This window comes from Lepidochelys kempii, chromosome 4 (genome assembly GCF_965140285.1).
Source record: "Lepidochelys kempii isolate rLepKem1 chromosome 4, rLepKem1.hap1, whole genome shotgun sequence".
Classification (NCBI taxonomy): Eukaryota; Metazoa; Chordata; order Testudines; family Cheloniidae; genus Lepidochelys; species Lepidochelys kempii.
The window spans coordinates 133,762,126-133,789,676 of record NC_136383.1 but is presented as its reverse complement, the minus strand read 5'-3'; the positions used below and the strand labels follow the sequence as shown (position 1 = coordinate 133,789,676).

The 27,551-nt window shown below is 44.5% G+C and overlaps 1 protein-coding gene across 2 annotated transcripts in view; it reads left to right on the top strand.

Moving 5' to 3' along the window:
- The window catches only part of SMOX (spermine oxidase), a 109,646-nt gene that overhangs the window by 26,938 nt on the left and 55,157 nt on the right, over positions 1-27,551 (top strand). The gene's annotated exons all lie outside the window — the stretch shown is intronic.

Genomic DNA, 27,551 nt, shown 5'->3' with positions numbered 1-27,551 from the left:
AGGTGTTTGTCTCTGTCTGAGGGGTTGGAGCAAATGCGGTTGTATCGCAGAGCTTGGCTGTAGACGATGGATCGTGTGGTGTGGTCAGGGTGAAAGCTGGAGGCATGCAGGTAGGAATAGCGGTCAGTAGGTTTCCGGTATAGGGTGGTGTTTATGTGACCATTGTTTATTAGCACTGTAGTGTCCAGGAAGTGGATCTCTTGTGTGGACTGGACCAGGCTGAGGTTGGTGGTGGGATGGAAATTGTTGAAATCATGGTGGAATTCCTCAAGGGCTTCTTTTCCATGGGTCCAGATGATGAAGATGTCATCAATATAGTGCAAGTAGAGTAGGGGCTTTAGGGGACGAGAGCTGAGGAAGCATTGTTCTAAATCAGCCATAAAAATGTTGGCATACTGTGGGGCCATGCGGGTACCCATAGCAGTGCCGCTGATCTGAAGGTATACATTGTCCCCAAATGTGAAGTAGTTATGGGTAAGGACAAAGTCACAAAGTTCAGCCACCAGGTTAGCCGTGACATTATCGGGGATAGTGTTCTTGACGGACTACAAGCCGTCAAGTCAAGTCAAGATGGACTACAAGCCGTCAAGAACACTATCCCCGATAATGTCACGGCTAACCTGGTGGCTGAACTTTGTGACTTTGTCCTTACCCATAACTACAAGAGATCCACTTCCTGGACACTACAGTGCTAATGGTCAGGGGACACCATCACAGGGCCTAATAACATCAGCCACACTATCAGAGGCTCGTTCACCTGCACATCCACCAATGTGATATATGCCATCATGTGCCAGCAATGCCCCTCTGCCATGTACATTGGTCAAACTGGACAGTCTCTACGTAAAAGAATAAATGGACACAAATCAGACGTCAAGAATTATAACATTCATAAACCAGTCGGAGAACACTTCAATCTCTCTGGTCACGCGATCACAGACATGAAGGTCGCTATCTTAAAACAAAAAAACTTCAAATCCAGACTCCAGCGAGAAACTGCTGAATTGGAATTCATTTGCAAATTGGATACTATTAATTTAGGCTTAAATAGAGACTTGGAGTGGCTAAGTCATTATGCAAGGTAGCCTGTTTCCTCTTGTTTTTTCCTCCCCCCCCTCCCCCCCAGATGTTCTGGTTTAACTTGGATTTTAACTTGAAGAGTGGTCAGTTTGGATGAGCTATTACCAGCAGGAGAGTGAGTTTGTGTGTGTATGGGGGTGGGGGGGATGTGAGAAAACCTGGATTTGTGCAGGAAATAGCCCAACTTGATTGTCATGCACATTGTGTAAAGAGTTGTCACTTTGGATGGGCTATCACCAGCAGGAGAGTGAATTTGTGTGGGGGGGTGGAGGGTGAGAAAACCTGGATTTGTGCTGGAAATGGCCCACCTGATGATCACTTTAGATAAGCTATTAGCAGCAGGACAGTGGGGTGGGAATAGGTATTGTTTCATATTCTCTGTGTATATATAAAGCCTGCTGCAGTTTCCACGATATGCATCTGAGGAAGTGAGCTGTAGCTCACGAAAGCTTATGCTCTAATAAATTGGTTAGTCTCTAATGTGCCACAAGTCCTCCTTTTCTTTTTGCGAATACAGACTAACACGGCTGTTACTCTGAAACCTCTCTACTCCTATCTGCGATTTCCCTGTTTATGCATCCCAGGATCACATTAGCTCGTTTGAACACAGCATCACACTGGGAGCTCATGTTCAGCTGATTATCCACCATGACTCCCAAATCCTTTTAAGAGTCATTGGTTCCCAGGATAGGGTCCATTAACCTGTAAGTGTGGCCTACATTCTTTGTTCCTAGATGTAGACGTTTACATTTAGCCATATTAAAATGCACATTGTTTGCTTGCGCCCAGTTTATCAAGTAATCCAGATTGCTCTCTTTCAATACTGCTCCCCCAATTTTTGCGTCATCTGAAAACTTGATCGTTGACGATTTTATGTTTTGTTCTAAGTAATTGATGAAAATGTTAAATAACATAGGGCCAACAACCATCCTTGTGAGACTCCACTGGACGCACACCATCTTGACGATTCCCAATTTACAATTATGCTTTGAGACCTGCCTGTTAACTGATCTGTAATCCATTTAATCTGTGCCAAGTTTATATCATTCCAATTTTTTTAATCAAAATGTCATGCTGTACCAAGTCCAATGCCTTGCAGAAGTCTATTACATCAACACTATGGCCTTTATCAACCAAACTTGTGATCTCATTTAAAAAAAAGATAACAAATTAGTTTGACAGGATCTGTTTCCCATAAATCCATGTTGATTTGCATTAATTACATTACCCGTTTTTAATTCTTTATGAACTGAGTCTCATATCAGCCACTCCATTATCTTGCCTGGGATTGATGTCAGGCTGACAGGCCTATAATTACATAGGTCATGTGGATGTAAGAACCATATCTTTGCTACTTAAGGTTCCAGTCTTGCCTCTTTTGAAGTCCATGACAAAACTCCCGCTGGCTGGAATGAGAGAAAGAATAACTTCATCTGCTTCTGTTGTGTAAACTTCGCTTGAAGTCACTGGGTCAGGTTCTGTTCTCTGTTAGACCAATATATGTCTGTCTGAAATGTCCATAACAATTGGCTGTTGGGGAAACGTCCTAGAGTTAGTTGAAAAAATGTTGATGGAACAGTTATCCATTGAAAAATGCTGCGTCTTTGCAATTGACATTTTTGCAGGGAAGGTGTTGATTTCAATATAATTTTTGATGGTAAAAATTTTTAAATTATTTGAAATTGAAATGGGAGTATTTCATTTCAGTTTCCTTGTTTCAATTTATTTTTTAAAATGTAATTTTAATATTTCTGTATTTACATATGTAACATTTTGACATTATCAGAACAAAACATTTCTGTTGGGATTTTTTTCATGTTTTCTAACTGAAATATTTTTGGAATTTCCATACTGCACATTTTGACTTTTCATACCAATTCGGGTTGAAGTTTTTTCAAAATGTCAGTTTTCTCACCAGCTGTAATTTGTCCATAAATGACTATGATTTTCAATATGGGAATAAAAGGTAGGAGTAGTTGACTTCTTAAGCCACAGTGTGATGGGGTGTGCAAACCCCACACTGAGCAACAAGGGCTTAAGGGCTCATTTTGGGCTCAGCCAGCCCTGCCTCGCCACACCTGCAGCAAATGCTCCATCTTCTGGAGGAATTAAAAGGCGGCAAATTAGCTCAGTTGGTGAGCAGTGCTGAAGGTGAACAGACCTGCAGCCCACAGCTCCAGCAGAACAGAGCAGAGAAGAGTGAAACCTAAAGGCTCTGATGCACCTGCTGAAAGGGGTCCTCCATGAGGAAAGGGAGGATCCTTCACAGAGAGAGCAGAGAGGGAAGTATCCTGTGGCCCTAGACAGTGGCGACTCCCTGTTGCTTCCTTTTGATTTGAATTTTCCCAGCAGGTAAAGGCCTTGGACTGAGGTGACTCCAGGGAGGACAGGTCTTGGTTGCCAGGTTACTGGTAGCCCAAAGGGCCCTGGGTCAGAGCTCAGTGGAGTGGGAGGGCTCGGGCTCCCCTCCCCACAACCCCCTTGGCAGTACAGGGTTGTGGCCATGACCACTAGGCCACGCTTCCCAACCAGACCCTGAGTGGAGACCATTACACACAGGCAGTCGGAGCCCAATTCTCATCTCACACTGGTGTGAACTGGGCATAACTCCATTTTCTTCAATAGATCTACTCCTGATTTACAGTGGTTTAAGTGAGACCAGAACCAGGCCCCCTGTCTTTATAAAGAAGAACTGATAATTAATAAAGTTTTGTTGCAGTTGTGCCCAAAGACCCCATTCAGGATTGGGGTTTCATTCTGCTGGCTGCTGTGCAAACAAAGGCATGTAGTCCCTTCCCTAGGGAGTACACAGGAGAAGAAAATGAAGTGATGGAGGATGTGGGGCCATAACTTAGTACTCTGCTGCTTGGCTTGTCTGGTTTATTTGTTGCCATTTGCATCCCCCTATTCCAAGGCAGATTGAATGTGATATTCTGATGCCATTATGAAGTGTACTTTCTATTATCCAATTAAACAACTAGCTGGATGTGAGTAGCAGCACGTAGGCACAGTAGGCTGGTCCAGACTAGACATGTTCCTTATTTCTCCTGTACTTGCAGAAAGTGGTTTAGGGTTAGTTCAAAGACTGCTTTGAAGACTGGTTTTGTATAACAGTTTAATTTCATTTTAGGCCCATAAATGCATCACGTTTGTTTCCATTTGAGTTGTCATATGGCAGCTGTTCTGTTATGAAAAAGTTCTGAAAAATCTGGTTTAGCTCACATTTTCACTTCCAGTATGGACAGGGCAGACCTCTCCAAAGTTGGGACTGCCAATAATAATAGACCCTGTCTATGCTAGCAGCATAATTATGTTTAAAAACACGTACCTGTTTTAATTGTTAAACCCCCTTTTAAAACCTTTTATTAAAAGATTAGCTATTTAAAATGGTTAAAACTCCATTTGGACCCCAGGGCATTTCAGCACTGGGAAGCTACTCTATTATAACATGGTACTCTGACATGTAGCAGAAACATTATCTCAAAAAGCTATATCATAATATGGAAGAAAATGTAGTGTAAACAGGGTCAGGAGGCTTGCAAAGACCAGAATACAGTAATTGGAACAAAGAATTCAGTACTCAGAAAAAGTGAACTTTTAAAACCTCACGATTGCTCCAGAAGTCTTGCTTCCCTTACTGAGAAGGAAAAAAGGTGGTGCAATAAATTTGTCCCAGGAACAAATGCGGATAAACTGGCCAGGAATAAATTTAGGCTGAAAATTAGAAGGTTTCTAATCATTAGAGAAGAGAGGTTCTGGAACAGCTGTCTAATGGGGACAGACAAACTAGCTAGTTTTCAGATAGAGCTTGACAAGATTTTGAACAGGATTTTATGATAGAGTTGCATGTGGTAGCAGGGGGCTGGACTTAGTGACACAGGAGATCCCTACCAGTTCCTATGTTAAGGAGTTTTACCTTTTTGAAAAGGTTTGTAGATGAAATGACTTGCAATAAAATTTAAGACTCTATATAGAATAGATTAGATAAGATTAGAATAGGAAGATATTGTAATATCCACTTCATTCTTTAGAGGTGCTTCCTTGAGAGTTAGAGCTTTCATCTTGGTAATAAATATAATAATGGTCATGATTTTCAAAAGTGACTAGTGATTTTTGAGTGTGTCTCTTTTTGGGTGTCCAGTCTAGCATCTTAAAAGGGACTGCGTGCTGAGCACCTACCCCTTTGAAAATCAAGCCCTGTCAAGATGTCTCAATATGAGCATACAAAAATCACTAGTCTCTTTTTTAAAAAAATATTGACCTATATTCGTGAAGATGACATTGTAAAGAGGAGGACCACTTGAATTCGTGTGTTCCCAACCAAGTACTTTCTATTATTATTGGTTGAGAATGTTAATCAGGACCTTTTGTAGATTGAGGAGACTTTGCTTCCTCCCAAGTTTTCAAAATAAGCTTTCCAAAAACAGGGACTGTGCTTTATTCAAGTGTATTTTTTTTTTCTTTTTGAACTGGAAGTTAGCCCAGGGGAAAAAACAAACAAAACAAAACCTCCCCAACCTTCTCTGTAGGACAAACCCTCATGGTTGCAATGGAAAAATGAGGTGGGTCAGACTGGCTAAACAGGAAGGGGAAATAAATAAAACCCTCACACAGGGTAAGGGAAACTCTCTAATCTAAGTTTAAAATAGAGTCCTCCTGTGAAATACCTTAGATTTGCATTGTCTTTGAAGCATTATATTTTGGCTGACATTTACATCTGTCTAATCTTACTGTATTTCTTGTGGACATGTCATCTGATCTGTAGTAATGCATTCACCCTGTAGTTTCGGGCTTAATGTAAGAATTAATAATTGAAATTATATGGTCCTGTGTTAAGGAGGTGAGTTAACATCTTAGATGTACACTTAAGGCTTTTGGAGCCCTGTACAAATATGAATGAAAACACCCTTTTGACGTAGCTAAATATTATTCCTTTATTACTCATGAGGAAACGAAAGTGTAGAAAGGATAAAGTGCAACATGCTGAATGCAAGCAACTCTCCTCAAAATACATGGAAATTGAGGGTACTTAGTAGTTCATGGTTAAAATTTTATGTTTATTATCCCAGATCACACAGAAAACCTGTGGCAGAGCCAGGAATAAAACGCAAGTTGTCTGATTCCTAGTCCTCTGTGTTAGCCACGTGGCCATACTCCCTGCCCTACCAAAACTTCGCCTTGGTCTAAAATGTCACTTTCCTCCTTAGCCTATGCTTAACTTTTCTCTTTTTGCATAATTATTTATTTCTAAAGGCAGTTTGGGATATAGTTTATTAAAGATGTAACACAAGATAAAGTTCCATTTGTTTAAAACGCAGTATATCTTGGTAATCATTAAGAAATGTCACTCTGGTTTAATCAATGTCACTCTAATTAAGCCATGGTGGGGAAAACTGAAAGCCGTATTGTACAGATAAATAATCCATAGTTTATGTACATCCTAATGTACATAAGCCTGGGATCCAATGATCTCAATCCGAGAGCTCTGCTGTCCCCAGAGTCCCAGGATAGAATTTCAGTCGTCTGTTTTGGTGTAGGTAATAATATGGAAACAAAGGTCTGTTGTTACCATGCATTACTAGTGCATTTCCATCTCTCCCTTCTCATGCTGTCTCTCTTTACCCTTCTGTTCTTCTCCTCTCCCATTTCACCAGCTAGGTCTTCTCTCTCTGCTCTGGGTCCAAGCACTAGTAATCATGAGAGCAGTGCAGAGTGGCTTCTGGAGCTACAGCAGGGATAAATTTGGCCTTTTCAGTATAAGATGATTTCCCTTCATGGTAACATAGTGATGCTTTGTCTTCTTTCCTACAGCTGTCACCAAACAGTAGCTTCTATGTGTCTTTGCCACAGAAACATCTGTAAGATAAAAGGATGTGCATTTCATATTCAAAAACACACCCTTTGATCGGCACTGGGGAGATGCCTTAATCTTCAGTAAGAGGTCCTTGATTGAAACTTCCTGAAGAAATTGGGAAGGAATCTAGTCATGGGTGTATCATAAATCTCAGAAGCCCATCCATCAATGTTTTCAGAGAATTTAGGTCTGGTTTACACTAAAGTGTTAGGTTGACCCAGCTATGTCACTCAGGGGTGGGAAAAATACATCCCTCTGAGCGATATAGTTAAGCCCACCTAACCCCCGGTGTAGACAGTGCTAGGTCGATGGAAGAATTCTTCTGTCAACCTGGCTACTGCCTCTCGGGGAGGTGGATGACCTATGCTGACAGTAGGACCCCTCCCCTTGATTTAGTTGGGGTTGGTCCTGCTTTGAGCAGGGGCTTGGACTAGGTGACCTCCTGAGGTCTGTCCAACTCTAATCGCCTGTGATTCTATGGTGTTGGTAGTGTCTACACTGAAGCATTGCAGTGTTGCAGCTGCAGCATTTCAAGTGTGGACAGGTCCTTTCAGGAAGCCTCTTCCCACCCCACCCCACCCTACCCTTCTTCAACAAATGAACCTTGTACTGTATGTTCTTCCTCCACACACTACCCTTGTGACACTTGCTGCAGCAAGAACTGCTTTGGATTAACGATAATTCTCCTCTGTAAGAAAAATTTGAAATAACATCTGCTTTGTGTCTGTTTCTAGTTAATTATATTTATCAGGCCTTCCTTCCTGCCTTACACCTGGAATTTTAAAGTGAGATGTGGAGTGTTAAGGTTTATGTTGTAGGTGTTTCACAGTCCTTAAGTTAGTCTCTTGCGTGGGGCTAATGCAGGGGTGGGCAAACTCCCTGCCTGCCCTGGCCTGTGCCGCTCCCGGAAGCGGCCGGCACCATATCCCTGTGGCCCCGGGGTGGGGGGGGGCAGAGGGCTCTGTGCTCTGCCCTCGCCTGCAGGCACCGCCCCCCACAACTCCCATTGGCCGGGAACGGGGAACCACGGGCAGCCTGCCTTAGCCCTGTGGTGCGCCACTGCCACCCTGGAGCCGCTCAACGTGAGCAGTGCTGGGCCAGGGCCAGAGCTCGAACCCCTCCTGCACCCCACACCCCGCACCCCTCCTGCACCCCAACCCCCTGTCCTGAACCCTGTCCTGCACTCCGCACCCCCTCCTGCGCCCCAGCCCCTTGCCCTGAGCCCCTTCCTGTACACCGCACCCCCTCCCACACCCCGCACCCCCTCCCACACCCGAGCCCTACATTCATGGCCCTGCAGGCAATTTCCCCACTCAGATGTGGCCCTTGGGCCAAAAAGTTTGCCCACCCCTGGACTAGTGAGAATTTAGGATTCTGCTGCTTCCTCCCATGACAGTACTTGATGGGCAATTAGAATTCTAGAAGAAGTCAGGCAAGGGAGCCCTTCTAAATCTGTATCTACTCAATGGGTCAAATCCTCCACTGATTGACTTCAGCAGAAATAGGCTAGGTGTGAATGATATTGTTGTGGGGGTGAATTACTGTAGAATCTGGCCACGTATATCTTTGTTTAAAAGCCAGGGCTTCCATTATATTTACTTATTTTTCCTGTGGTTTGCAAGGGAAAGGTGTGGTTACTGCTTAAGGGTAGCTTTAAATCAAAGACTCAAAGTGTGTGCGGCTTTCAAATATAGCATAAATGATGCTGTTTATAGAACTGGGCTGCTACTTCATTGCAGTCTGTAATGTCTGGATTCTAGGAAGTGGTTCTTTTGATGTAGTGTCCTTAATGCAACGTGTCCTGAATAGGTGGTCCTGCCTATGCTGGAGACACAGTGAACATAGCTTCCTTAACTGACTCACCTCCCTTTACATTGGTGAGTTGTACTCAGAGCTCAGGCATCGCTCCTTTGCTTATTGTAACTCGTTTACAAAACAGTCAAAATCCCAAAGCATTCCGAAGTGTAATGTGAATAGGGGCATCTTCATTTATTTGGTGCAGACCCCATTTTGCTCAGCGCTGTATAAACATTATAACTGAGGTCAGGAATCTGATTTTAAGACTGATCTTATTGAGTTAATAGGAGAGAGAACAAGAATAAGGTTAATAAGATCATGTGATTATGTGGGCTGGGTAATGCACAGCTGTGCCCTGGTTGTGTTACAGATACAACCACCTAAGGGAACCTAGCTGCAGCACTGGTCCAGTTTATATCAAAACATGGTTCCAGTTTCTAGTGCAGACTGACCCTCAACTCGCTCTCATATTGCCTCTCGGTTTATTCTCCAATTTACATCAGTTGTCTCATGGACCAAATCCCCTCCTGTTTGCAATTCCCAGGTGTTTTTCCCTTCTGTTCATGATCTTGTACCATCTCCATGACAACTACATACTTACCTTATCTGCCTGTTTTACTGTTCCAGGGATCTCCTGTATCCTTTTAACATGTCTTAGGCCTGGTCTACACTACAGAGTTAGGTCGGCTCAAGGCAGCTTTTGTTGACCTACCTATGGAAGTGTCTATGCTTAAATTTGACTCCCACCGACATAAGTGTTCTGCTACACTGGCTTAATAACTTTATCTCCACGAGACGCTTAGAGTCAATGTCAATGTAATTAGGTCGATGCAGTATCAGTGTAGACACTATGTTGCTTACGTCGACTGTTACTGGCTTTCAGAAGCCATCCTACAATGCCCTGCACTGACAGTACAATCGATACAAGCGTTCCTGTTGAGGATGCTCACCGCCGACACAAGGAGCATAGTGTAGACACGCACAAGCGATGTAATTACTGCGGTGGCTGTATGCCATTGTAAGTTAGGTCGACTTAATTTTGTAGTGTAGACATGCAGCTAGAAATGAGGAGAAGAGTTAGCACTATGTGAGCTTACAGCAGACCCCGAGGGTCCATGGACTACAGTCTGAGGCATGCTAGCAAGTAACATAGGCTTAGGAATTTGGGGCTATATCATCCTTTTCTTCTCCAGGGGTAGAGGGGGAAGCTTCCCATTTCCTGTGGCAATGGGGACACATTAGAATGGTCCAGGAGCATTGTTGCTGCTGCTTCTCCCATAGAAAACCACAGGTACTGGGCTGTAGCAGGAGATGATGTAGTGGGAATGGGGGATGGCTGCTCTGTGTGTTACTGTACCCTTCCCATCTCATAGGACGCTGACCCCTCAGCATTAACTTACTTGTGTTTTCCTGCTCCTTGTTGTGGAACTGGGGATGAAGGGGAGCAGGGGATTCACTGGCAGCCCTTGCTTTTCTTTCAGGAGACACTTCTATGGAAGGATGTGGGAGAAACATAGTTAACAGTAAAGACATTCAGAGTGAGGTGGGCTTTAAACTAGGCTTGATGGGGACAGGAGACTAAAGCCCCTGGGTAAGATCAAAACATGGAGACCCAGGGGAAGGGTCAGAATTTGGGGGGAACATGGGCAATCCTATTAGGGACAAAGGAGAGACAAAAGGGAATATAGAGGGGAAAACCAGTGAACATCTTAGATTTCTGTGTCCTAATGCAAGATATTTGGGGAGTAAACAGGAAGAACTAGAAATACTAGGGAATAATCATAATTACAACACAATGGGCTTCACAGAAACTTGGTGAGATAATTCACCTGACTGGAATATTGGTATAGAAGGATACAACTTGTTCAAGAAGGACAGGCAGGGGCAAAAAAGGGAAGAGGTGTTGCCTTGTATGTCATAGATGTTTACACTTGCGCTGAGGTTGAGAGAGAAGTGGGAGGCAGACCTATTGAATGTCTCTGGGTAAAAATAGAAGGGGTAAAAAAACAAGGGTGATGTCATGGTAGGGGTCTGTGATAGAACATCTAACCAGAAAGAAGAGCTGCAAGGGAGGTTTAGGTTGGACATTAGGAAAAACTTCCTGATTGTCAGGGTAGTGAAGCATGCAAACAAATGGGCTAGGGAGGTTGTGGAATCTCCATCATTGGAGATTTTTAAGAGCAGTTTAGACAACACCTGTTAGGGATGGTCTAGCTAATACATAGTCCTGCCTCAGTGCAAGGGACTGGACTAGATGACCTATGAAGGGCCCTTCCAGTCCTACATTTCTATGATTCAGTGAACTGTACCAGGGAAAGAACACACTGAGCCCAAAGTTATACCCTTGCTGCAAACGTAAAATTCTCTTTCACTGTATCCTGTTTAACACTGAATCCTCAGGCAAATTACTCAATGAAGGACCATTGCATAAGTATTCTGACCTCATAAGCTGGGTGGACAGAGGAATGTTTGTAACCCAGGCCACAGAGCATAGGAGAACCATTGTTGTCTCATTCCAAGACAAGCTAGCAACCTTTGGATGTTCAAAGAGCTAAAGGTTGCATAAAATGGTATTGAAGGGTTGTGGAATTGAAGCTTCTGCAAGAGCTGGCTGACCGCAGCTAGTCCATTTCCTGCCAGTGGAGGAGGCCTCTGCAGTATGTTCCTCAAACCCTATTAGGTTAATTCTTAGCTCATACCTCTGGGAATCATTGCAGGATGGTCACTGACATATGGGCAGATGGATTAAGACTTCCTAGCATAGAGGAAATACTCTAGGATTTACCCTCATTGGTGTAACTTCATCTCCACTTATCCTCAAGCTCTGCATGTCCCTCTGACTGAGCTCCACTCCAGGAGCTAGTTAGAGGGGTGTGACATTCCCCTGGTGTTATCTGGACCAGTGATCTGCTTGGTCACTCCAATCCTCGACTCTGGGAGCCAGCCTTACCCCGCTCCCGGGCTGTTCACGCACAGCCTCTGGCATGTAAGCTGCTTCCAGCTGCGTGAGCGAGCACTTTTGGCCAGCCACTACTTGGGTTGTGCAACCGAATGACACTAGCCAATATCTCTGGTCCCAGACACAACCCTAGGAACATCCGTCTTGCAGTGTCCAGTTATGCCCACTGGACGCTGCAAGCTTATATGAGTTTGTCAGTTTAACAAAAAAATTGATATGTACCAGACTTGTTATCCCAAGGGGAGTCTCTGACATGCTTCAAACCAAATGCATTGCTTCAGGTATAATAAACAAATTTATTAACTGCAAAAGATAGATTTTAAATGATTATAAGTCAAAGCACATGTCAAGGTTCCTCCCCCACTCTGAACTCTAGGGTACAGATGTGGGGACCTGCATGAAAAACCTCCTAAGCTTATCCTTACCAGCTTAGGTCAAAACTTCCCCAAGGTACAAAATATTACCCCCGTTATCCTTGGAATGGCCGCTACCACCACCAAACTAATACTGGTTACTGGGGAAGAGCTGTTTGGACGCGTCCTTCCCCCCAAAATACTTCCCAAAACCTTGCACCCCACTTCCTGGACAAGGTTTGGTAAAAAGCCTCACCAATTTGCCTAGGTGACTACAGACCCAGACCCTTGGATCTTAAGAACAATGAACAATCCTCCCAACACTTGCACCCCCCCTTTCCTGGGAAATGTTGGATAAAAAGCCTCACCAATTTGCATAGGTGACCACAAACCCAAACCCTTGGGTCTGAGAACAATGAAAAAGCATTCAGTGTTTTACAAGAAGACTTTTAATAAAAAATAGAAGTAAATAGAAATAAAGAAATCCCCCCTGTAAAATCAGGATGGTATATATCTTACAGGGTAATTAGATTCAAAAACATAGAGAACCCCTCTAGGCAAAACCTTAAGTTACAAAAAAGATACACAGACAGAAATAGTTATTCTATTCAGCACAATTCTTTTCTCAGCCATTTAAAGAAATCATAATCTAACACATACCTAGCTAGATTACTTACTAAAAGTTCTAAGACTCCATTCCTGTTCTGTCCCCGGCCAAGACGACTACAGACAGACACAGACCCTTTGTTTCTCTCCCTCCTCCCAGCTTTTGAAAGTATCTTGTCTCCTCATTGGTCATTTTGGTCAGGTGCCAGCGAGGTTACCTTTAGCTTCTTAACCCTTTACAGGTGAGAGGAGCTTTCCCCTGGCCAGGAGGGATTTCAAAGGGGTTTACCCTTCCCTTTATATTTATGACACGCCCCCCAAATCTCAGCTAGGGTGAAACACTGGCTGGGATTTCTTCCTGGAGCTCTAGGAAAACAGAGTTAATAAGACACATGCATCTCTAAATATACTACCAAGTACATAAAGACTAACAATATTTTCCACATCTCAAGGACGATTTTAACCAGTTGATTCTGGGAAACTTTCACGGGAGAGTGCATCAGCCACTTTGTTAGAAGCTCCTGAGATGTGTTGGATGTCGAAATCAAAATCTTGGAGAGCTAAACTCCACCAAAGAAGTTTTTTGTTAGTTTCTTTGACGGTGTGAAGCCACTTTAGTGCAGCATGGTCGGTTTGCAGGTGGAAACGCCGTCCCCAAACATATGGGCGTAGCTTTTCCAGAGCGTAGACAATGGCATAACATTCTTTTTCAGTGACTGACCAGTTGCTTTCCCTCTCAGACAGTTTTTTGCTGAGAAACACTACAGGGTGGAATTCTTGATCAGGTCCTTTCTGCATTAAAACTGCTCCCACACCACGCTCGGATGCATCTGTGGTTACTAGGAACGGTTTGTCAAAGTCTGGGGCCCTTAGTACAGGGTCAGACATGAGTGTCGCTTTAAGCTTGTTAAAGGCCTTCTGACACTTTCCGGTCCACTGAACAGCATTTGGCTGTTTCTTTTTGGTTAGGTCTGTCAGTGGGGCAGCGATTTGGCTGTAGTGCGGTACAAATCGTCTGTAATAACCGGCCAAGCCTAAGAAGGATTGAACCTGTTTCTTTGACTTTGGGACAGGCCACTTTTGGATAGCATCCACTTTGGCCTGTAGGGGGCTGATAGTTCCTTGACCCACCTGGTGTCCAAAGTAAGTAACTCTGTTTAGGCCTATTTGACACTTCTTAGCCTTAACAGTTAGTCCTGCCTCCCTTATGCGCTCAAGGACTTTTTGTAGATGTTCCAGGTGGTCTGCCCAGGAATCCGAAAATATGGCCACATCGTCAAGGTAGGCGACTGCATATTCTCCTAATCCCGCTAGGAGACCATCTACAAGTCTTTGGAAAGTGGCGGGTGCATTTCGCAGCCCGAAAGGGAGTACATTAAATTCATACAGCCCGAGATGTGTGATGAAGGCTGACCTTTCCTTGGCAGATTCATCTAGCGGTACCTGCCAGTACCCCTTGGTTAAGTCCAAGGTAGAGATGAACTGGGCCCTTCCCAGTTTCTCTAATAGTTCATCTGTGCGTGGCATGGGATAGTTGTCTGGGCGAGTTACAGCATTTAGCTTACGGTAGTCCACGCAAAAACGTATTTCCCCATCTGGTTTGGGAACTAGAACCACTGGAGATGCCCATGCACTTTCAGAGGGGCGGATTACACCCATCTGTAACATATCCTGGATCTCCCGTTCTATAGCAGTTTTAGCTTGAGGAGACACCCGGTAAGGTTGGACCCTAATTGGGTGAGCATTACCTGTGTCAATGGAGTGGTATGCCCGTTCAGTCAGTCCTGGGGTGGCTGAGAACGTTGGCGCGTAGCTAGTGCACAGCTCCTGGATCTGCTGTCGCTGCATACGCCCAAGGGTCATGGAGAGGTTCACCTCTTCCACACCACCAGCACATTTCCCTTCGTAGTAGACACCTTCAGGCCACTCAGCGTCGTCTCCTCCCTGGGCTGTAAACTGACAAACCTTTAATTCTCTGGAATAAAAGGGCTTTAGAGAATTAATATGATACACCTTAGGCTTTCGGTTGGAGGTGGGGAATGCTATGAGATAATTAACAGCTCCCAGGCGCTCCTGGACCACGAATGGCCCTTCCCACGATGCTTCCATTTTATGGGCCTGGAGCGCCTTTAAGACCATGACCTGGTCTCCTACTTTGAAGGAACGCTCTCTGGCATGTTTATCATACCAGGCTTTTTGCTCTTTTTGAGCATCCTGTAAGTTTTCTCTAGCAAGGGCTAAAGAGGTTCGGAGGGTGTTTTGTAGGTTGGTTACAAAGTCCAGAATGTTAGTTCCTGGAGAAGGTGTAAATCCCTCCCATTGCTGCTTCACCAACTGCAATGGCCCCTTAACCTCACGGCCATATACAAGTTCAAATGGGGAAAACCCTAAACTGGGATGTGGTACAGCTCTGTAGGCAAAGAGCAACTGCTGCAATACTAGGTCCCAATCATTGGAGTGCTCATTTACGAATTTACGTATCATGGCCCCCAAAGTTCCATTAAACTTCTCCACCATGCCATTTGTTTGATGATGGTAAGGAGTGGCAACCAAGTGATTTACCCCATGAGCTTCCCAAAGGTTTTTCATAGTTCCTGCCAGGAAATTAGTCCCTGCATCTGTGAGGATGTCGGAGGGCCAACCTACCCTGGCAAAAATGTCTGCTAGTGCCTGGCACACACTTTTAGCCCTGGTGTTGCTTAGAGCTACTGCTTCCGGCCATCGGGTGGCAAAATCCATGAAAGTCAGTATGTACTGCTTTCCTCTGGGTGTCTTTTTCGGAAAAGGACCCAGAATATCCACAGCTACTCGCTGAAATGGAACTTCAATGATGGGGAGTGGCTGGAGAGGAGCTTTGACCTGGTCTTGGGGTTTTCCCACTCTTTGGCACACCTCACAAGACTGGACATAGGTAGAAACATCCTTGCCCATTCCCTCCCAGTGGAATGACCCCCCCAAACGGTCTTTGGTCCTGTTCACCCCAGCATGGCCACTAGGGTGATCATGGGCTAAGCTCAAGAGCTTGGCCCGGTATTTAGTTGGAACTACTAACTGTCTCTGAGGATGCCAGTCTTCCTGGTGTCCCCCAGAAAGAGTTTCCTTGTATAAAAGTCCTCTTTCTACAACAAACCTGGATCGATTAGAAGAGCTGAGAGGCGGTGGGTTGCTCCGTGCCGCCGTCCAAGCTCTCTGGAGGCTTTCATCTGCTTCCTGTTCGGTCTGGAACTGTTCCCTTGATGCTGGAGACATCAGTTCCTCATGGGATTGTGGACCTAGGCTTGGTCCCTCTGGAAGCGATATAGGGGATGGAGCTGTTTCTGTTGACTGTGAACCGCTCTCCGCTGGTGCACTATGTTGGGATTCAGGCTCCGGCGGAGCCTCTTGTGTAGGGTTATCGGCTGCTGCCAGTTCAGGTTCGGTGGGGCCCTCTGGTGTTGAGGTTGCAAGTACTGGATTCAGTGCTGACACGGGGTCTGGTGTTGGTTGTTTGGCTGGTTCCGGTTCTGGGACTGGTTCCGTCTGGGTCTCTGGGACTGGATCCACTACTGCTGTTGCAGACATTGGCCTGGGGTCCAGGTCCATCACCTCTGACTGGGTCCTGATAGAAGTTTCCGGAACAGAGCTAGGCCTCACGGCTTGTTTAGCCTGGTTGCGGGTGACCATTCCCACCCTCTTGGCCTGCTTCACATGATTGGCCAAGTCTTCCCCCAACAGCATGGGGATGGGATAATCATCATAGACTGCAAAAGTCCACATTCCTGACCAGCCCTTGTACTGGACAGGCAACTTGGCTGTAGGCAAATTGAAAGAGTTGGACTTGAAGGGTTGAATCGTCACTTGGATCTCTGGGTTGATTAAATTGGGGTCCACTAAGGAAGCATGGATAGCTGACACTTGTGCTCCGGTGTCCCTCCACGCGGTGACCTTCTTCCCACCCACACTCACAGTTTCCCTCCGCTCCAAGGGTATCTGGGAGGTATCTGGGCCTGTGGACCTCTGGTGTGATTCCGGTGCAATGAACTGTAATCTGTTGGGGTTCTTGGGGCAGTTGGCCTTTACATGCCCCAGCTCGTTACACTTAAAACATCGTCCAGCTGACGGGTCACTGGGGCGAGGAGGGTTGCTGGAGAACGGGGTGGTGGGACGATAAGGGGTCTGGAGGGTTCTTTGGGAGGTAGGTGGGGCTTTGGGCGGCCCCCGGTAATAGGGTGTGGTCTGGGGTGGTCCCTTCTGGTCTCCGCTCCAACTGCGACCAGTTTTCTTCTTCTCTGCCACCTCCACCCATCTGGCTCCAATCTCTCCTGCCTCAATTACAGTTTTGGGTTTCCCATCTAGGATGTATCTTTCTATTTCCTCAGGAACACCCTCTAAGAATTGTTCCATTTGCATTAGGAAGGGTAAATTTACTGGAGATTCAACACTTGCTCCTGATATCCAGGCATCCCAATGTTTCACAATGTGGTAGGCATGTCGGGTAAATGACATGTCTGGTTCCCACCTTAGGGCTCTGAACCTCCGACGAGACTGCTCGGGTGTTATCCCCATTCTGACTCTCGCCTTGGATTTAAACAGTTCATACTTGTTCATATGTTCTTTAGGCATTTCAGCTGCCATCTCAGCTAAGGGTCCACTGAGCTGCGGCCTCAGCTCTACCATGTATTGGTCAGTAGAGATGTTGTACCCAAGGCAGGCCCTTTCGAAGTTTTCTAGGAAGGCCTCAGTATCATCACCTGCCTTGTAGGTGGGGAACTTTCTGGGATGGGAAGTGGTACCTGGAGAAGGATTGCTAGGGTTTGTTGGTATATTCTGCTGGGCCTTTATCCTCTCCATCTCCTCCACATGCTTCCTCTCTTTTTCCTTCTCCTCCTCCTTCAGCCGCATGAGTTCTATCTGTCTTTCATGTTCCCTTTGTTTTTCCTCAGCCTGAAATTTGGCTAATTCCAGCTGTAGTCGAGCTGAGGATTTGGCCATTCTAACCTCTCTGTTTTTAACTAACTTTACACCCGAGGTTTAGAAATAAACAAACAAAACTTGGCTGTAAAATTTTGCTGTGCTGGAATAGAATACCTATTCTCTGATAGTGATTGTCAGCCTACAGAAAAAGACAATTCCCTTGTCTCTGCTCTGGGCCCAAATTAAAGCAAAAAACCTCCAACTACTTGGAAACCTGCTTACCCAGCCCAAAGAAGAAAAAAAATTTCTTTTCAAACCTGTGCTCCTTGTAAAACAAAAAAAAAAATCAAAATCCTAAAAAAAACCCTGCCACTTTTGTCTCCAGGCAAATGGGTAGAGCACACACCCCCTATTTACTTTTAGGAAGAAAAGAAAAAAAAACAAAAACCTCTGGGTTGGAAGACTGTGAATTTCCCTGCAGGAGTTAAGTACCCTGCCTCCAGGCAAAGAAAACCTGCAATTCACAAGATAATCCCCTTTTGTCTCTGCTTGGCCACAAAGCAGAGAGAAACCAAGCTGCTTTCAGTTTCAAAGCTGCCTTCTGGACTTCCTAAAAATTCCTTTTTAAAATCTGTATTTCTAGTTCAAAAAATCTCAACTGGATCTCAAAATGATTTCAGGTTAATCCCACCGCTACCACCATGTCAAGGTTCCTCCCCCACTCTGAACTCTAGGGTACAGATGTGGGGACCTGCATGAAAAACCTCCTAAGCTTATCCTTACCAGCTTAGGTCAAAACTTCCCCAAGGTACAAAATATTACCCCCGTTATCCTTGGAATGGCCGCTACCACCACCAAACTAATACTGGTTACTGGGGAAGAGCTGTTTGGACGCGTCCTTCCCCCCAAAATACTTCCCAAAACCTTGCACCCCACTTCCTGGACAAGGTTTGGTAAAAAGCCTCACCAATTTGCCTAGGTGACTACAGACCCAGACCCTTGGATCTTAAGAACAATGAACAATCCTCCCAACACTTGCACCCCCCCTTTCCTGGGAAATGTTGGATAAAAAGCCTCACCAATTTGCATAGGTGACCACAAACCCAAACCCTTGGGTCTGAGAACAATGAAAAAGCATTCAGTGTTTTACAAGAAGACTTTTAATAAAAAATAGAAGTAAATAGAAATAAAGAAATCCCCCCTGTAAAATCAGGATGGTATATATCTTACAGGGTAATTAGATTCAAAAACATAGAGAACCCCTCTAGGCAAGACCTTAAGTTACAAAAAAGATACACAGACAGAAATAGTTATTCTATTCAGCACAATTCTTTTCTCAGCCATTTAAAGAAATCATAATCTAACACATACCTAGCTAGATTACTTACTAAAAGTTCTAAGACTCCATTCCTGTTCTGTCCCCGGCCAAGACGACTACAGACAGACACAGACCCTTTGTTTCTCTCCCTCCTCCCAGCTTTTGAAAGTATCTTGTCTCCTCATTGGTCATTTTGGTCAGGTGCCAGCGAGGTTACCTTTAGCTTCTTAACCCTTTACAGGTGAGAGGAGCTTTCCCCTGGCCAGGAGGGATTTCAAAGGGGTTTACCCTTCCCTTTATATTTATGACAGCACAACAAGTCGGATTTGGTCAGTGCCCTTACAAACTTAGATGCTTCTCACCACAGGCTGGCTGGTTGCCCTTCAGCCAGGCTCTCCCCTTTGATCGGCGCTTCAGTCGCTTGGTGGTGGTGCCTGTAGGTATAGGTGGAAGAGAGAGAGAGCATGGCAAATGTCTCTCCCTTTTATCATGTTCTTTCTTCCCTCTTGGCTTTGTTCCCCCCCTTCAGAGTCAGGTGAGCATTACTTCATCGTAGTCCCAAACTGACCAAGGGAAGGGGGGTGACTCACTTGAGAGTCCAACAGATCCTTTGTTGCTGCCTGGGCCAGTATCCTTTATTCCTGTGAGGCTGGGCTGGGTTTGTCCCATACATGCCCTGGTGAGGTGTGAAGTGCCCCTCTGCTCCTGGAGAGTTTTGTCTGGGTTTGTTTTAAGCTATGAGGACACATTTTCAACCTCATAACTATACACATGGAATTACAGCCTATAATATTACTATAACACCAATGCTCAGTGCATCATGAGCCTTCCAAAGACACCCGACATGACAAACTTTGCATTGGATACCACACAATCATGTTATAAGGATGAACATGGGCGTGCAGGGTGTTCCCCTGAGGTATAGAGTGTCAGAAGGGGTATTTAGAGAGCAGTGCAAGGTGCTCCGCTCACCCCCTGGAGCTGGCTGAGCATGCTGTATCTGCAGCACACCCTAGCCTCAGGAGCAAGTTGAGGAGCCAAGTGTGGGCCACCCAATTATTTTTTCCCTCCCTCTCTGAGATCAGAAGGGTTGAGAAAACGCACAATGGCAGGTTTTATGAGTGTTCTAAACAGACATGAGTCACACTCTGAGCACCTGGCATGATGTTCTTCAACTTATTATTTTGCTATTCAGCTAGTTTGGAGCACTATATGGAAGTGCCCTTTGGCAGAAAAATCTGTTCTGCCCATACGTTAGCTTTTATAAAAAAAAAACCCAGGGAAGTCTTTAGACTGCAGGCCAAGATGCTTGGGAGCTTGTTCAATATCTTCAGCTTAACAAAAACTGAATTTAATAAATTGCTTTCATGTGAATCAGCTTCAGATGAGTTCATTTTACCCCGGGGATGTTTGGAGACAGTAAAACAAGTCCAATCACACCTGGTAAAAATGTGCAGTGCTTTGATGATCAAAAGCTCCATCCAGCGGCCTTTGTTTAAAAAAGGAAAAACAGTCTGGGGCAGAGAGATTTTACAGTTAGCAACTTTCTGGCAATGTTTGGGAGAGTGGGGAAAGTTTGTTGGGTCAAATGCTTCTTAGCAGACTCTAGGAAATTATTAGAACCATATGCTTAGTATTGAATATTGTAGCTATCGTCACCTTCTAGAGGGATCCCAAAACACATTACAGTCTCAATAGAGGCATTGCTTCACTCAGCAGTGGCCTGTGGATTGCAACACGGGAGTTCTTTTTGATGCTCAGCAGCATTACACAATGATATAAGGAAGAAAATGAGGAACCGTTACTTATCCGACTGAAACGGCATGGAGTGCTCAGATAGGGAAGAAGTAATTACTGTGACTGGGACTTGTGTAAGATACCAGGGTTATCCTTTTGCTTGCAAAAAGTGTCACAGAATCTGTAAAAAGCACAAAAAAATGGCAAAGTCAGGATCCCTGGTTGCTGTCCTAAAGACAGCAAATCAGCAGACCAGCACCCATTGCCATGCTGATTGGTGGGAAATGAATGCCAAAAACTGTATCACCAGTATCCAGAGACTGCCTTGAGGTTCCCCAGGTGAGTATTAGCCATAGCCAACTCTGCTTATCTGAGAGCACCTAAAGCCCAGTGTCACGTGGAAGTGATCCGAAAGATTCTTAATGTAATCTTTAGTCACTGGAGATGGAATAGGACTGCAACCTCACATTCTGATTTCCTCTTTGTTACTGTACAGGTGCTAGGAGGAGATCAGGGACCAGATTGAGTCCTCATATAAGCAGGCGTAACTCCATTGGAGGGAAGTGGCTTTTTTACAGGAACTCTGTGTTATTGTTCAGTGGGATTCACCCTATAGGACATGAGATCCCCAGCAGCATAGGTGGGACCTGAAGGCTCCCAGGTGGTGGCTGATCTGTTATATGTGAATGCTGTAAAAATTACAGATTTTGTGACTGCGTGATGCTTTTGTGATTTTAACGTATTGTTTTGTTGCATCAACCGCTTTAAAAATTAAATTGAAAGCATCTGTATTCAGAACCTCTTTTTGTAAAACAATATTTGTTCATAAAATTCTCCCCGGTCTTTTCGTGGCTCATTGTGCTCTTTGTTGCTGTGTTCACCTTCCCAGCCACCCGCCTTGTTAGCTGTACAAGTCATCTCGCTGTGATGAAGTTTGCAAGCATTTGATAAGCACGGGAAGTGAATCATTGCAACACAATCCTGTCCTGTCCCAGGACATTTTGAAGACCATGTCGTCACCCAGGGGAATGTTGTTATATTTAGGTTTCACTCATTTGATGGCTTGTTTTACTGATTAGTCAGATACTACACACTATCTCACTTCAACTCTGGTTGCGATGAGATTCTGCGTAGCATCTGAGTAATCAGTGAAACAGTCCGAAGAAAGGGTGAACTAGTGCCTATTGGCTGGTGGTAGGGCTTGCCTGGAGCCTTTCACATCTTGTTTGCATAGCTGTAAATACCTTTAAAATGTAGGATTTGAGTGTTTAGCTTTCTCTCCCTCACATTTTCCCTTGATGATGTAGGAAGAGACAAAGGGAATGGCTGTCTTGGATGACTTTTACAAAAATATATCTTGGTTTTTTTTGTCTAAGAACTTAAACTTTTATGTTTATTTTTCTATGGAGTTTAAAGACTTCAAGTGCTACTCTTGATGTATTATATTGAGGTCCTTTGTCTCTATAGTATCTAATGTTCATTAGTATAATACTTAAAACTAGAAATTAACTTTACAAAGATGGGTCTTTATTATACCATTTTTGGTGGGTGAGGGAAACTGAGGCACAGAGCTGAAGTAGCTTGCCCAAGGTCACACACTGCATCAATGGCCAAACTGGAAATAGGAGCCCAGTCTGGTGCCCTAGTCACTGTGTTAATAGGAGTTTTATGTATGTATTGAAGGAGCAGGTTCTCAGCCTGGAAGATGCAAACATGTGTCAGGGGATTGCAGTGCCCCTGCCTTTCTGATAATGTTAAATGGGGGTGGAGGGTGGCTAGATGGAAGCAGAGGGACCTCAGGGGTAGGGAGGGTTCTGACATGGAAAAGGGGGTCCTGGTCTAGAGAAAATGGGGGTTCACTGTAGGCTGCTCTAGAGCAGGGGTTTCCAAACTTGGTTTGCGGCTTCTTCAGGGTAGGCTCCTGGCGGGCCGCGAGACGCTTTGTTTACCTGAATGTCCGCAGGTACAGCAGCTCACAGATCCCAGTGACTGCAGTTCACCGTTCCTGGCCAATGGGAGCTGTGGGAAGAGGTGGCCCAGCCCGCGTCGCTTCCCGCAGCTCCCATTGGCCGGGAATGGTGAACTGCGGCCATTGGGAGCTTCGAGCGGCCGTACCTATGGACGCTCAGGTAAACAAAGTGTCTTGCGGCCCACCAGGGGCTTACCCTGAACAAGCCGTGAACCAAGTTTGGGAACCCCTGCTCTAGAGGGATGAGCTTGTGCTGCTCCCCCTTTGCAGACCCTGGCACAAGGGGGAGTGCCCAGGCAGGCCTGGAGGTAGGAGGGGTGGTATGCTTGTAGCTTCGGTGCTATGAGGATTCTGGGCTGCAGAGCAGATGACATGCAGTCCTGGTAAGGCTGCCTTTTTAGGCCCTCAGGAGTCCAGAATCTGGGCAGGACAAAGGTGGCTTAAAGCTGTCCTTCTGCCACCCTCCTTTCCCCGTCCTTCTGGGCTGTGTCTTTTGGGCTGCATCACTCAGGTGACACAGCACAGAATCTAGCCTGAGGTCTCCATGCTGCCTCCAGATAGGCTGGCTTTGAGGTGATGTTGGGGCGAGTTGGGATCAGGGACATAGGATCTGCAAGTGTACAAATCCCGTGGCCTGAAAACCATGCGTGGGGGACATGGGAGGGCAGTGGAAGCCGCTGTTCCAGCCAATAGGGGCATGCGCTTTGCTGTGTGCATAGCTAGTCTAAGTGAAAACATGCTCATATCATCATCCTCATTATCCTTCCTTGTCTGTTTGTTTCATCCGCCTATTGTGTCTTGTCAGTAAACAAAACTGTAAGACTAAACAAGACTTCGTGACAAGGACTGTCTTTTTGCTGCAAACTTGTGCAGCGCCTGCCACGAAGGGGACGTAATCCCTCGTTGGGGCCTTTAGGGGCTAATGTAATACACATACAATTGATTTGCATTCCCCTCAACATCTGCTTAGCATCCCGCACAAAGCCTGATTGCTTGGGCTTTGTGTGGGGAGGCTGACTTTCACCAAAGATTAAAATCATAGGAAAGTTATCTTTTGATTTATAAACTAACCACCAGCCCTGTAAATTTCATCAGCACTCTGGAAATCAAGCCACCTTGTTTCTGCGTCTTGAGTCGTCGCTTTGGCGTCTGTAATGGGAATACAGCCAGTGATGCATGAAGCAGAACAGGTCACGCAGTGCTATCAGGAGTAAAAACTTGTTTCTTTCACCTAAATAAGCAGATGTGAATGCAGAGGGAGCTGATGTGAGTAATAATACTTTGCCCTTGTATGTATCACCTTTCATCTGAGGATCTCAAAGTACTTTACAAAGCTGTATTAGAGTTATTAGAGTTTGGAGATGGGACACTTGCTGGCGGTAACATATTTGGTGGGAAAGACAGGAATGAATCCCTCGAACACAGTCCCTTGCTTTACTCACTAGCTAGTGCTGCTTTCGAGTAAGGAGGTGCTACTTTTTATTCTCTCTGCAGTATAACAGCATTTTAACATTTAATTCCCCGCATTTAACTATCTGCAGTGTATTTATTTATTGCCCACAATGAAATGCTAAGTACAAGGGTGTGAGTATTGACAAAGGAGAGTAAAGAACCAAATCTGAATAAACAAAGTCAGAGGCCAAGGATGAAGATGGTGAAATGACACTGAGTGAGGGGGTGGTGTTACAACTGGAATTCAACACACAGGTGTCAAGTTGCAATAGTTAGATATATAGGAATTTTATAACAGCAGCAGACTGATGTGGTGTACTTGAGTTTTATTTATTACTTATTCTGCCTTCAGTGAAATGGTGCTGGTACTTAACCTGTGCTGGTGTAAACAGTAGTGCTGAAAAGCATCGTGAATGGTCTTAATTTGGCTGCCAGCCTGGGAGCTTGGGAAAGGGGCAGGGGAGGGGGGGGGGGAGGAATCAGGATGATATTTCAGTTGGGCAACTTTAGTTTTGAGAGCACTGAGATCATGTTTCAGAGCAACAGGCAGTGATGTTTAATGTACTTGTTGTTAGAGGACTAATTAGAGTGTACAAGAGGGAGAAATTACAAAATGCTTGTTTATTGTTCTGGGAGACAGGATGACTGCAATTAAGATGCGGGAGGTACTGGCGATAGGCAGTGTAGCAGCAAACAGTACGATCCTCCTGCCACTCTGCCTGCTACTTCAGGCGTATTTTTTAATCTGTTAAAAAGCACACACTGTTCTGTGCCAGGCAGTGTATACCCAACGGACAGCCTGCATTTTCAGAAAGGAGGGGGCATGCAGGGAGGTAACTGCTGGCAGCCTGAAGATGTTTATTATCCTTCCAAACACTTCCTTGCCCTTCCTTGGTTTAAAAAAAGAAAAAGGAAAAGAAAAATGTACATTAGAGAAGATAATTGAATACTTTCTCAGTGCAGTTAATTAGATAAAGGTTACTCATTAGAGCCTGGCTTGTTATATGTTTGCTTGATTCGAGTAGTGCTAGGCTACTTAATGAGATAATAGCCACACTGTGCATTATCTTTACATCTGCTAAATATATTGCCATTCCTGCTTCTGTTGTGTGAACCTTATGTATATGGATTCCATTAGCTCTGCTTTCAAATAACAATCTTTTTTTGCCAGGGCGGGGGGAGAATAGCCTGTTGAAAAATGCATTTTCAGTCCATTTATTTAAGATTGTTTTGGATTGTTTGGAGAGGAGGAAGCATGCTTCTGGGTATTGTGTAATCCTTCTTTATTCTTTAAGGGACACTGAGAACAGCACACACTCCCATGTGTGTTGGTATATTATATGGACACAAATTAAACATATATTATTTTACATACATACACGTTTGTGTGCGTAGTTATAGATTTCCTAGATTAAGGCCAGCAAGGGCCACTATGATTATCTAGGCTGACTTGCATAAAACAGGCCATAGAATTTCTCCCAGTAATTCCTGCATCAAGACAACCATTTCTGGCTGAGCTAGAGCATATCTTTTTAGAAAGACACCTTGCCGTGATTTAAAAACTTCAAATAATGGATTTCAGAGTAGCAGCCGTGTTCGTCTGTATCTGCAAAAAGAAAAGGAGTACTTGTGGCACCTTAGAGACTAACAAATTTATTTGAGCATAAGCTTTTGTGAGCTACATGAAAGCTTATGCTCAAATAAATTTGTTAGTCTCTAAGGTGCCACAAATACTCCTTTTCTTTTTTCAAATGATGGAGAATCCACTGCAGCCTCAGGGGAGTTGTGCCAATGGTTAATTACAATTACTAGTTATTATTTAGCAACTTGGTGTCCTAATCATGGGCCAAGACCCCACTGTGCGAGGTGCTGTACAAACACAGAACAAAAACAAACAAAAAATGGTCCCTGCCCCAAAGAACTTAGCCATCTAAATGTAAACCAAGAGACAAGCAGATGAATACAGACAGGCGGGGGAGCACAAGTAAACAGTGATACAATACAGGTCATATTCCTAGTCTGAATTTGTCTAGGTTCAGCTTTCAGCCACTTGCTATGCCTCTGTCTGCTTGCTTAAAGAATCCTCTGCTATCAGAAATCTTCACACTATGTAGGTATTTTTGGATCAAAGCATCTCTTATGTAGTATATACTATGTGAGTGTGGTATCCTTACAGGTATTGATGATGTCTTAGATAATTAAAATTATTTAAATGTAAGGTCCTTCTTTTTGTCTTATGCGTACTGTGTTTATCTCTTCTTCTTCCATTGGACTGTACAATAAAAACGGAGTTAGGCTATTTCATTTGCTTGTCCCACACAAACCCCGCCCGTGCTGGTGTCTTGGTTTCCAGTGCAGGATAACCTTTCAATCCTGTTTTGCTGAAATTAAAAAATACTCCATGCAACTGACTGTGTTAAATTTGTCCTTTTGCGCTTGAGGGAGTCGGTGGGTCAGGAGGGATTTCCCCCCACACTGGTTGGATATAGCTTTTGTTAATTTTAGCACCTCAACAGGCACCTTTCGTAAGCGCTAAGACGTTCATTCGAGAATAGTGTCTAAAAAACCAAACCCACACAAATGAGCCTGGGAATAGTATGTAGAGACACAACTCAGAATTTGTCCCATTTGTCCATTATTACAGCACGGTCGTATGCACGTACTTCAGCATGCAGCTCATACGTGTGGCTAGTGCATATTCTACAGTCTACTTTAGGTGAGTTAAGGACATTGTGGCAGCTTTGGCTCAGAATTGCCTTGTTTGCTTTTTTAATTTTGTCTGACCCTTGGCAATATTCCTGCCAAGTTTGCTTACTGGTTTACTATTCTCTTTGATATCTGCTCCCCTCAGGATCCTAGAGAAACAAAGCCATATCAGGAGAGTGCCACATTCCAAGAAAACAGTAAAGAAGCAGCTACGGACTACCTTAATCCTTTGGGCTTTGTGCTGGAATATAATTGTCTGACTTGTGTACTGCAGGATTTTGCTGACAAAAGTCTGATAAGATGAGAGGAAGTTTATAAAATGGATAGATCTCTAGGCTTGTTCAGGACTGTAGCTGTAGCTGCTGAATTTGGAGCACAGAAGACTAGCATTGGTTTTTGCTTCTCTAGTGTTGTTGGGGTGGACTTCTATGTGAATAAGTGGGCAGTGCAAAGAGTATGGATGCAGGGGGTTGTCTTGCATGTGGAGGAGGGAATAACTTAGAGAAACCTATTATCGTTTCTTTTTAAGGGAAAATGCTGCTGGAGCAAACCTTAGCTGAACAGTCAGTCCCGATTTGTACACAGATATTTATACCAGTATAACTATTTTCAGTTAGGAGTGTGACCTTTGTTAACCTAAATAGCTATTCCGGTGCAACTTCTTGATTGGATGCAGTTATACCATTATCAAGACCTCTTAGGCCTGGTCTACACTACGAGTTTATGTCAGATTTAGCAGCGTTAAATTGAATTAACCCTGCACCTGTCCACACAACGAAGCCATTTTTTTCGACATAAAGGGCTCTTAAAACTGATTTCTGTACTCC